Source organism: Pristiophorus japonicus, unplaced genomic scaffold, assembly GCF_044704955.1.
Source record: "Pristiophorus japonicus isolate sPriJap1 unplaced genomic scaffold, sPriJap1.hap1 HAP1_SCAFFOLD_310, whole genome shotgun sequence".
NCBI classification, from domain to species: domain Eukaryota; kingdom Metazoa; phylum Chordata; class Chondrichthyes; family Pristiophoridae; genus Pristiophorus; species Pristiophorus japonicus.
Window position 1 is genome coordinate 158797 of NW_027252889.1, and position 12339 is coordinate 171135.

General features: G+C 44.2%; 1 protein-coding gene across 3 annotated transcripts in view; it reads left to right on the forward strand.

Annotated features, from left to right (window-relative positions):
* The first annotated feature begins 6865 nt into the window (after nucleotides 1-6865).
* Nucleotides 6866-12339, forward strand: part of LOC139249383 (guanylate-binding protein 2-like) — a 72999-nt gene continuing 67525 nt past the window's right edge. For all 3 annotated transcript variants that reach the window (XR_011591160.1, XM_070872377.1, XM_070872378.1), the window contains exon 1: nucleotides 6866-6972. The gene's annotated coding sequence lies outside the window, so the exon portion shown is untranslated. The remainder of the gene's footprint in view (nucleotides 6973-12339) is intronic.

Sequence of the window (12339 nt, forward strand, 5' to 3'; positions counted from 1 at the left end):
CGCCTCCAGTGCACCAGCACAGTCTTCGGCCACCTGAGAAAAAGAGTGTTCAAAGATCAGGCCCTCAAATCTGCCACCAAGCTCATGGTCTGTAGTGATACCCGCCCTCCTGTATGTTTCAGAGACGTGGACCATATAGACACTTCAAATCGCTGGAGAAATACCACCAACGATGTCTCCGCAAGATCCCTTCAAATCTTCAGGGAGGACAGATGCACCAACATTAGCGTCCTCGACCAGGCCAACATCCCCAGCATCGAAGCACTAACCACACTCGACTAGCACATTGTTCGCATGCCTGACACAAGACTCCCAAAGCAAGTGCTCTACTCGGAACTCCTACCTGGCAAGCAAGCCCCAGGTGGGCAGAGGAAACGTTTCCAGGACACCCTCAAAACCTCCTCGATAAAGTGCAACATTCCCACCGGTATCTGGGAGTCCCTGGCCAAAGACCGCCCTGAGTGGAGGAAGTACATCCGGGAGGGCACTGAGCACCTTGAGTCTCGTCGCCGAGAGCATGCAGAAATCAAGCGCAGACAACGGAAGGCGCGTGCGGCAAACCAGACTCCCCACCCACTCTTTCCTTCAATGACTATCTGTTCCATCTATGACAGAGACGGTAATTTTCACATTGGACTGTTCAGTCACCTGAGAACTCACTTTTAGAGTGGAAGCAAGGACTGCCTATGATGGTGATGGCAATGTTAGGCTAACTGGTCTATAGTTTCCTGCTTTTTGTCTGCCTTCTTTCTTAAATAGGGGCGTTACATTTGCAGTTTTCCAATCTGCTGGGACCGCCCCAGAATCCAGGGAATTTTGATAAATTACAACCAATGCATCCACTATCTCTGCAGTCCCTTCTTTTAAGACCCTAGAACGTAAGCCATGAGGTCCAGGGGACTTCTCCACCTTTAGTCCCATTATTTTACCGAGTATTACTTCATTAGTGATTGTGATTGTATTAAATTTCTCCCTCCCTTATAGCCCTTGATTATCCACTATTGGGATGTTTTTAGTTTCATCTACCATGAAGACCAATACAAAATATTTGTTCAATGTCTCTGCCATTTCCCTGTTCTCCCATTATTAATTCCCCAGTCTCATCCTCCCGGGGACCAACATTTACTTTAGCCACTCTTTTCCTTTTTATGTACCTGTAGAAACTCTTACTATCTGTTTTTATATTTTGTGCTAGTTTACTTTCATAATCTATCTTCCCTCTCAATCATTTTTTTCGTCGTTCTCTGCTGGTTTTAAACATTTCCCAATTCTCTGGCCTCCCACTGGTCTTGGCCACATTGTATGCCTTTGTTTTCAGTTTGATACCCTCCCTTATTTCCTTAGTTAGCCACGGATGGTTATCCCTTCTCTTGCAGTCTTTCCTTCTCATTGGGATATATTTTTGTTGCAAGTTATGAAATATCTCCTTAAATGTCTGCCACTGCTCATCAACCGTCCTATTCTTTAGTCTATTTTCCCAGTCCACTTTAGCCAACTCTGCTCTCATACCTTTGTAGTCTCCTTTAAGCTTAGGACCCTTGTTTGAGAACCAACTTTGTCACCCTTAAACTGATTTTGAAATTCAACCATATTATGGTCACTCATTCCTAGAGGATCTTTTACTATGAGATCGTTTATTAATCCTGCCTCATTACACAGTTGTAGATCTAAGATAGCCTGCTCCCTGGTTGGTTCCGCAACGTACTATACAAGGAACCTGTCCCGGATACACTCTGTGAACTCCTCCTCAAGGCTACCCTGGCCAATTTGCTTTGTCCAATCAAAATGAAGGTTAAAATCACCCATGATTATTGCAGTTCCTTTATTACAAGCCTCCATTATTTCTTGATTTATACTTTGTCCAACAGTCCAACAGGAGAAATACCACCAACGATGCCTCTGTTCAGCCACCTAAGGACTCATTCTAAGAGTAGAAGCAAGTCTTCCTCTATTCCGAGGGACTGCCTATGATGATGATGTTAGGGGGCCTATAGACTATGCCCACCAGCAACATTTTCCCTTGATTATTCCACCCAAACTGATTCACCATTTTTATCCTCTGAGCCAATATCGTTTCTCACTAACGCACTGATCCCATCCTTTAACAGAGCTACCCCACCTCCTTTTCCTTTCTGTCTGTCCTTCCGAATTGTCAAATACCCCTGAATATTTAGTTCCCAGTCCTGGTCACCTTACAACCATGTCTCTGTAATGGCTATCAGATCATACCCATTTGTATCTATTTGTGCCGTCAACTCATCTATTTTGGTACGAATGCTACATGCATTTAGACAAAGATCTTTTAAATGTGTTTGTTTTTTTACTCTCGGCCCTTCCTATCCACTCTATCGAGGCCCCTCATAATTTTATACACTTCAATCAGGTCTCCCCTCAGCCTCCTCTGTTCCAAAGAAAAAAACAAAGCCTATCCAGTCTTTTCTCATTGCTAAAATACTCCAGTCCAGGCAACATCCTCATAAGTCTTCTCTGTAGCCTCTCTAGTGCAATCACATCTTTCCTGTAATGTGGTGACTAGAACAGCACATAGTACTCTAGCTGTGGCCTAATTATTCTTTAATACATTTCAAGCATAACCTCCCTGCTCATGTATTCTATGCCTCGGCTAATAAAGGCAAGCATTCTGTATGCCTTCTAAACCACCATATCTACCTAGCCTGCTACCTTCAGGGATCTGTGGACATGCACTCCAAGATCCCTTTGTTCCTCTACATTTCTCAGTGTCCTACCATTTATTGTGTATTCCCTTGCCTTGTTAGCCCTCCCCAATGCATTACCTCACATTTCTAGATTGAATTCCATTTGCCACATTTCTGCCCACCTGACCAGTTTATTGATATCTTCCAGCAGTCTACAGCTTTTTTCTGCATTATAAACCACACAGACAACTTTTGTATCATCTGCAAACTTCTTAATCATACCATCTATATTCAAGTCTAACTCATTGATAAATACCACAAAAAGCAAGGGACCCAGTACTGAGTCCTGCGGAACCCCACTGGATACATCCTTCCAGTCATAACAACACCCATCAACCATTACACTTTGCTTCCTGCCTCTGAGCCAATTTTGGATCCAACTTGTCATTTTGCCTTGAATTCCGTGGGCTTTTATTTTCGTGACCAGTCTGTCATGTGGGACCTTATCAAAAGCGATGCTAAAATCCATATACACTACATCATAGGCACTACCCTCATCGACCCTCCTTGTTACCTCCTCAAAAAATTCAATCAAGTTAATCAGACACAACCTTCTCTTAACCAATCCATGCTGACCGTCCTTGATTAATCCATGCCTTTCTAAATGAAGATTTATCCAGTCCCTCAGAATTTTTTCAAATAATTTTCCTACCACTGAGGTTAGGCTGGCTGGCCTGTAATTACTCGGTCTGTCCCTTTCTCCCTTTTTAAACAAAGGTATGTTAGCAGTCCTGTACCAGAGAGGATTGGAAAATGATGGTCAGAGCCTCTGCTATTTGCTAATTTGCTTCTCTTAACTGCCTGGGATACATTTCATCCGGGCCTGGGGATTTATCCACTTTCAAAGCTGCTAAGCCCCTTAATACTTCCTTTCATGCCATGTTTATTTCATCGAATATTTCACACTCCTCCTCCTTGATTGCAATGTCTGCATCGTCCCTCTCTTTTGTGAAAACAGATGTAAAGTATTCATCAAGAACTATACCCACGTCTTCCTCCTCCACACACAGATTACCCTTTTGGTCTCTAATAGACCCTACTCTTTCTTTAGTTATCCTCTTGCTCTTGATGTATTTATAAAACATCTTTGGGTTTTCCTTGATTTTACTTGCCAAAATGTTTTCATGCTCTCTCTATGCTTTCCGAATTTCCTTTTTAATTGCATCCTTGCACTTTCTCTCGAATGTCTGCAGTACTCAGCCCTTGGTATCTGTCATAAATCTCCCTTTTTTCTGAATAAAAGCTCACTTACTGCAATTGCTGCCTCAGTTCCCTCTGGCAAACGCTTGGCAGAGAGTTCTAGTGTGAAGAGGAAGACCATCACCATTCTCAACAGTGACGACGTGCTTTGGTGAGAGTAACTTGTTTCTTCTTCCTATTGTCCCTCCTGCTCTTGACTGCACCCAGCAGTAATTCCAGCAATACGTCATTGAATCGGTGTGCTGCCCTTGCTCTATGTTAACACCAACTACTTGTATTTATATAGTGTCATTAACGTAGTAAACTGTCCCAGGAATGTTATAAGAGAACAAAAATTGACACCTAGCCACATCAGGTGATATGAGGAGATGACAATTTTGGTCCAAGAGGCAGGTTTTAATCAGCATCTTAAAGGAGGAAAGAGAGGTAGAGAGACGGAGACATCTAGGGAGGGAATTCCAGAGCTTGGGGCCTAGGCAGCTGAAGGCACAGCCACCAATGGTGGAGCGATTAAAATTGGGGATGCTCAAGAGGGCAGAATTAGAGGAGCGCAGACATCTTGGGGGGTTGAAGGAGATTACAGAGATAGGGAGGGACGAGGTTATGGAGGGACTTGAAAACAAAGATGAGAATTTTAAAATGGAAAGGTTGCTTATTCAGGAGCCAATGGAGGTCAGTGAGCACATGGTTAATGGGTGAACGGGACTTGGTGTGAGATAGAACATGGGCAGCTGAGTTTTGGATGAGCTCAAGTTTACATAGGGTAGAACATGGGAGACTGGATGGGCAAGAGTAGAACCAAGCCAGGGCAGTCCCACTCACCTAGACAAAAAAAGGAGAGGCATTGGAAGAGGATAGCATTGTCAACCATGTCAAAGGCTGCAGAGAGATCAAGCAGTAAGTGTACCATAATCACAGTCAAATAGGATGTCATTTAAAGATTTCATTGCCCACCTCCTCCCCGATCTTAGCCTATCTGCTGATGAAACCCTCGTCCATTGCTTTATCACCTGTCTGGACTATTCCACTGCTCTCATATCCTCTACCCATCATTCATCCAAACCTCCGCTATCTATATCCAATAGTGCACAAAGTTCCATTCACCCATCACCCTGTCCTCGCCAATCTACATTGGCTCCTGATCCCTCAACTCAAATTTAAAATTCTCAACTTGGTCTGAATATTTTTCAATGGGAAGAAACTATTAAATGTTGGTGTTCAGAGAGATTTCCTGTCCTCGTACAGAAAACACAGAGTTAGCATGCAGGTACAGCAAGCAATTAGGATGGCAAATGGCATGTTGGCTTTATTACTATGGGTTGGAGTACAAGAGTAGGGATGTCTTGTTACAATTGTACAGGGCTTTGGTGAGACCACACCTGGAGTAGTCTGTACAGTTTTTGTCTCCTTATCTAAGGAAGGATGTCCTTGCCTTAGAGGCGGTTCAACGGAGGTTCACTAGACTCCTCCCTGCGATGAGAGAGTTGTCCTATAAGGAGAATTTGAATAGATTAGGCCTATACTCTTTGGAATCTAAAAGAATGAGAGGTGATCTCATTGAAACATATAAGATTCTGAAGATCGTTAACAGGGTAGATGCTGGGAGATTGTTTCCCTTGGCCGTAGTGTCCAGAACATGGATGCATAGTCTCAGGATAAGGGGTCGGCCATTTAAGACTGAGGGAATTTCTTCATTTAGAGAGTTGTGAATCTTTGGAATTCTCCACCCCAAAGGGCTGTGGATTTTGAGTCATTGAGTATATTCAAGGCTGAAATAGAATTTTGGAATCAAAGGATATGGGGATCAGGCAGGAAAATGGAGTTGAGGTCGAAGATCAGCCATGATCTTATTGAATGGCGGAACAGGTGCAAAGGCTGTATGGCCTGCTCCTAATTCTTATGTTCTTAAACCTCTTCATGGCCTCATGCCTCCCTATCTCCTTCAGTGTCAATCTGTGAATTCTTCCTATTCCTGCCTTTTATGCACTACAGTTCCCACCCACTTCAGCACCACCCACCGCACATTTTCCCATAATTACAAAAGAACGCGCATTTATATAGTGCCTTTCACAACCTCAGGTTGTCCAGAAACATTTTGCAGCCAATTAAGCTCTTTTTGAAGTGTAGTTACTGTTGTAATGTGGGAAACGCAGCAACCGTTTTGCAGACAGTAAGCTCCCACAAACAGCAATGTGAAAGTGAGCAGATAGTCTGTTTTAGTGATGTAGGTTGAGGGATAAATGTTGGGCAGAACTCCCTTGCTCTGCTATTCCGTCCATCTTAGGGGTTTAATGTTTCATCCGAAAGATGGAACCTCAGACAGTGCGGCACTCCCTCAGTGTGGCACTGAGGTGTCAGCTGTATATATAGTCACCTGGGCCCCATGCTCTGGAAATACCTTCCTAAACCCCTGTACTTCTCCACCATGCTCTGCTTCTTTGACCCTCCTTAAAACCCACCTTTTTGGACTAAGCTTTTGGTCTCCCTCCTTTGGATCGGTTTGTGAAGGGCTTTGTTTTTTTCTACTTTCAGGCAAGGTTTGGTGGCGCAATAAAGCAGAGCTGGAGCCAACAGGCCCGAGGCAGATTTGGGTGAGGGGACACTGGAGAGATTGTTTATATCACAGACCAGGAATAAAAGTCGTGATCAGAAACACACTGGGAATTAAAGAGGGTTAAAAGAACGGTTGAGTATTTCCAGACAATCCTTAGGGGATTTTGGAATGTATGAAACTTTGCGTTGTTTGATGTGGCTGTAACCTTCTCCCTCCCCCTCCAATTCTTCCTGTTTTTACTGATCATTTCAGACCTGAACCTCCTGCTGAGACTATTGGAACCAGCGCCACCCTCTGAACACTGAGTTTATTACAGTGGGCGGGCTCTTGTTTTATGAGTCACAATCATAAAACACTTTCCTGTTGAACATTGGTTGAACAACAGCTCTTCCTGTGATTGGTAGAATTGCAAGATATTTACTGGGGCATTTACAGCAAGCATTGCTGATCCAGCTTCATACCAACTGGTGCTGAACAGTACAGTTACTGAGCAGCGGAGAGGTGAGTATTTCAACACGTATTAGACAGTAAGAGAATGTAAGCTGTCAAGCAGTAAAAGGTCACATTTACAGCTAACCGGTGTCTCTGGGAGTTTGTGCTAGTCTGTAGGACAGTGTGGCTTTTATTTAGAATGAGATTTGGGAAGGCTGACAGAGCAGTAAATGATATTCACTCTCAGAGAAGCATTACTTCCATGTGTGCAGGTTCTACTGAATGCTACGAAGTGAGGTGGCTGCAGGAGCTTAGTAAAAATGAAGCAAACCTTGCGAGCATTGAGCTCGAGCAGGGGCCACAGTACACAGGGCGAGGACCTCTTCAATGTTCATTTGGTGCGAGTGGGAATTAGATGCAGAGGTGAAAGGAGCTGCCAAGTGAATTAACTGAGGGATAAAAGCAGGCGGGGGAATTCAAGGGATAGCTCTTTTTCTCAAGGTTATTATTACGTCAAACAAGCTTAAGACTTTAGTGTTGCTCGAGGGTGGTTGCAGAAATTGTAAAGTGTTTGCCTTCCAGACCCATATTCTGGAGGGTTTCATCTTCAGTTGAGGAGAGAAACTGTTGGAGAGCACCAGGGAGAGTTGCTTCTGGTCCATTGGTTGATGCACTCAAGGTGGAAGAAGTTTTAGAGATGAGGGTTGGAGAAGGAGAGAATACCCTGGTGTCGGGGGGGGAGAGGGGTCTCAGAAAGGGTGGCCAAAAGTGGTGGTCATGTAATGGGGCAGGAGCGGTTATCCCTGGTGCTCGCCAACAGTTTCTCTCCTTGAAATGACTGTGACACGCAAAGATGTGCCTTGCACTGGCTGATCCAGCAGCCTGTCGGGGAAGGGAGGAGAGAAAGGGAAGCAGACATGTTGCGGTGTTAGGGGATCTGATTAGTCACCATATAGATATAATTCTGTGCAAACTAGACCCAAAAAAATCAAATGGTGTCGTCTCTTGGGCGCACAGATCGATGATCTGGCGTTCCAGCTTGACAGAACATTAGAAGGAGCAGGATCAATTGTTCTCCATGTGGGAACAAATAACATGGGTAGAAGTAGACCAGAAGTCCTCCATGCTAAATTTAGGACATTATGTGTAGTATTTGCTGAAATACAACCCATGTCACATGCGAGTGAATATAGTCTGAGGGTAACTACACAGACCAACGCATGGCAAATGAATCGGGATTAGGAATCAGAGTATTGGTTCTTCAAACAATGGAGCAGCTTTTTTGAATAGAGGGAGCCTGTGCTTACTGGGTGGGCTCCATCTAAACAAAAGTGGGGTAGAGCTGTTGGTGGGAAGGATAGATAGATGGTGGGGATTGTTTAAACTAGATGCAGGGCTTGTTGTGAGTGATGTAAGGAACATCTGTACCGATTGGAACAAATGTACCTATGAAAATATAAATGAAAGTTGGATAAGCCTAATTCCAATGATGGGAGATAAATAAAATGTGACTGTAATCTATATAGCTTCACCCAGTGGACTACTGGAGCATTGCAGCCAGTGCTGTTTACAACAATAAACAGTTCAGGTCACCTGACTGTGGTTCCTGAAGTTATCAGCCATCTTCGAGCCTGTGTGTTTGTGATGTCTTACTGAAAACATATCATCAGAGGCAGTCCCTCGAACGAGAATGACTTGCTTCCATCAGTTCACAGGTGTTTCAATGAAAGACCCGATATTCCAGTCCTGAACTCCAATTGAGGGGGTGGAAGATGCCAGTGCATGGAGTTTTTTTTAACATATGGTGACCGTTGCACACCAGCCACCACACGGGCTTGATAGAGCTAGGTCTTGATCCAGTGACAAGGTCGCAGTGTGGGCTGGCCCGTACTGCCCTTGGGCCCTCGGTCCTTCTGGGCCCCATAACCTCATCTGTCACACCTCCGCCACCATCTCTTGCCGCTCCTCCACCATAAATATTCACCGCATCTTGCCACAAACTCTCACTGCTCATCTGCCCCGACCTTCCCACCCCTCTGTACCTGGGACCTGCCGATATTCCTGCCCACACTCCAAAATGGTGACCAGGGTTTTGATAACGTCAGCCAGTCGCCCAACTCAAAATCGTCGCACACTTGGAGCAGCTCGCGCTGGAGGTTGAAGTATTATGTCCTCCAGCTCTTTTATAACCTGACCTGTGGAGCTGTTCTCTCGCAGGTCGTGGGGAGTGGGGGCCACGATGTCCCAGGGCCCACTGCTCCAGCTCTTTTATAACCCGACCTGTGGAGCTGTTCTCTCGCAGGTCGGGGGGAGTGGGGGCCACGATGTCCCAGGGCCCACTGCTCCAGCTCTTTTATAACCCGACCTGTGGAGCTGTTCTCTCGCAGGTCGGGGGCCACAATGTCCCCGTGAAAACATAACAGTGACAGTGAAGGTCTTGCAAGGACCGGCAGATTGGACATAATCAGCATCACAGACAACTGGTGGAAAGAGCCCAATCAGTGGGATACCAATCTGGAAAGCTATAAATCTTTCGAAGCGACCATATCGGGAGAATCGGAAGTGGAGTGACCATGTATATAAACTCCAGTACTGAAGCACAAGAGTGAAGATATAAAAAAGGAAAGGACAAACACAAAATCTCTTTGTGCATAATTAATGGATGGTAACTGAGAGAAACTATTATTGAGGGTATGCTAAAGATTCCAGGCCAGAGTGAAAACCTTGATGTGTTTGTATATTTCTTCCTCCACCTCCCTTCCATGATTGGGTGGCCTGTAGACTATCCCTATTAGTGTGATTGATCCTTTATTATCTTTTACCTCTATTCACATTGATTCTATGTTTGTCTTACTGATAGCTGTATCACTTTTTTCTACTGCCATAATGTTATCCCTAATAAGTACAGCTAATCCACTTCCCCTTTTTCCTACTCCATCTTTTCTAAATATGTTGTACCTTAATTCCCAGTCCTGATTTTTCTGTAGCCATGTCTGAGTAATCCCCACTATATCTGGTTCCTCACAATGTATTGTTGCCTCCAATTCCCCTGTTTTATTATGGACACTGTGCATTGCTGTATAGACAGTTTAACTCACTTGTAATAGCAATTCCCCTCTTATTTTTAACCCTCTCTTTATACCCTATTCTACAAACCTATTTATTCCCTGGCCATTTCTGTTTTCCCTTAGTTTAGTATGCCTCATGCTCGCCTTCCCTGTTTTATTTATATTTAGGCTGGTTTCATCTCTTGTAGATCCCTCCCCCATCTTACTCAATTAAAAGCCTTTGCAACCCCCCTATTTACTCTTTCCACTCGGACACTGGTCCCATTCTGGTTCAGGTGGAGCCTCTCCCATCGGTACAGTTCTTTCTTGACCCAGTACTGGTGCCCATGCCCCATGGAGAAGAACCCTCTTGCCCACACCACTGCTTTAGCCATTTGTTAACTTGCCTAATCTGTCTGTCTCGATGCCAATTTACACATGGCTCAGGCAATAATCCAGAGATATTACTCCCGAGGTCCTCCTTTTAAATTTAGTTCCCAACTATTGATACTCCCTCAGCAGGACCTCCTCCCTGTTCCTACCAATGGACCATGACAACTGGATTTACCCCCCTCCCTTTCCAAATTCCTCTCCCTTACCCTAGGTAGGCAATGCACCCTCGGGACTCTTGTTTGAGGCTTCTGCAGATGCTATCGATTTCCTAATTAGAGAATCCTCGAACACCACTACATTTCTATGCTGCTCTTCCCCAACCCATGAACAGCCTTCTGAGCCACGGTGCTTTGGTCTGCATTGGTAGCGAGTACATCGTACCTGTTGAACAGGACCAGTGTCTGCGGGACCTCCTTCGCAACCTCTCCTAAGTCACCACTACCTGCCTCCCTAACAGTCACAGGCTCCCTTTCCTGAACCTGTGCTTTCCTCTGAGTGTGACTGTTCTCTGAATGAAACTATCCAGAAATTCCTCCCCCTCCCTTATGTTTCAGTGTGTCTAACTCACACTTCATCTCACTGACTCTGAACTGGAGTGACTGAAGGCAGAGACATTTTGTGCAGCTGTGGGAATCCGGGATGGTCTCACTGTCCACAAACTCCCACATACTACAGTCCCGACACACAGCCCGCACTGCCATTTCTAATCTTTTTTATTTACTTGTTTATCAGTAGCCTGAATTAAAATTAGGTAGACAGCTGTTGTTAAAGAAAACAAATTACTTACTGCTTACACACCTGATTTATTCACCCTCAGAGCTCCTCCGCTGTGCTCACCGTGACATCATTTTCCCTTGAGTTGGTTTCTGTCTGCTCCTTTTAACCATGTTTTATCTCTGCGCTGGTTCTGATATCACTCGCTCGTCATTCTTTCCATTTCCGCTTTATCCCAGCTCCACTCTGGCCGCCAGAGAAGGTTAAGAGGTGATTTGATCAAGGTGTTCAAAATCATGAATGTTGTAGATTGAGTAAAGATAACCTGTTTCCAGTGGCAGAAAGTTTGATAACCAGAGGGCACAGATTTAATGTGATTGGCAAAATAATCAGGAGATATGAGGAAAAATGTTTTTTACACAGCGAGTTGCCATCTGGAATGCACTGCCTGACACGGTGGTGGAAGTGAATTCCAATGCAACATTTAAGAGAGAATTGGATAAATACTTGAAGAGCTATGGGAAAAGAGCATGGAAGTGTGATTAATTGGTAGCTCTAGCAGAGAGATGGCACAGGCACGATGGACTGAATGAACTCCTTCTATGCCATATCATTCAGTGATTCTACAATTCTTATGCTACGTACGTTAGTGTATAGAACTTTAAATTGGGCAACTTTTAACTGTCCCACTCTTGTGTTCTGATCTTGTTTTTAATAGCAGTGTCTACAAGAGTAATTCTTTAGCTGTGAATGTTTTTCTTTCCTTAAAATATCTGCAGTGCTGCTCTTCAATAATTAAACAAGGAAGGAGCCTGTATCATGAGTCTGATTTAAAGAGTTGCTCACAAATCTGCCATTTATTCCCGATTCTTTTCTGTTTGTTTGATACTCTGGAAATTTACTCACATATTTTTTCTTTGAACAAAATATTTCAAGTTTAGTTTTGTTTTTCTGTGTTGTTAAACACTTGTTTATTCAAAGTTTTGCTTTATTGGTAATGTTTAATGCCATTTTTGGCACACTTTAGTATCAATTTAAGTTCCAAACCCACATTCCTCCATTGTCCTGCCCTTGTCCAGTTTGGGTTTGGTAAAAAAGTGGCTCAGATTGAGAGTCAGGACTCGAGCGCCAGATAGACAGACAGTCCGTGCTTTAATCCAATTCTCTGTGGCATAAAAGCTAAAGCCACCCAGTTTTCCTCTATGGGGACTCATTGCCAGGGATTTTCAGGGGAAGGTTTACTAAAACAGATTGTGTGAACCCAACAGGAAACAAATGGAAA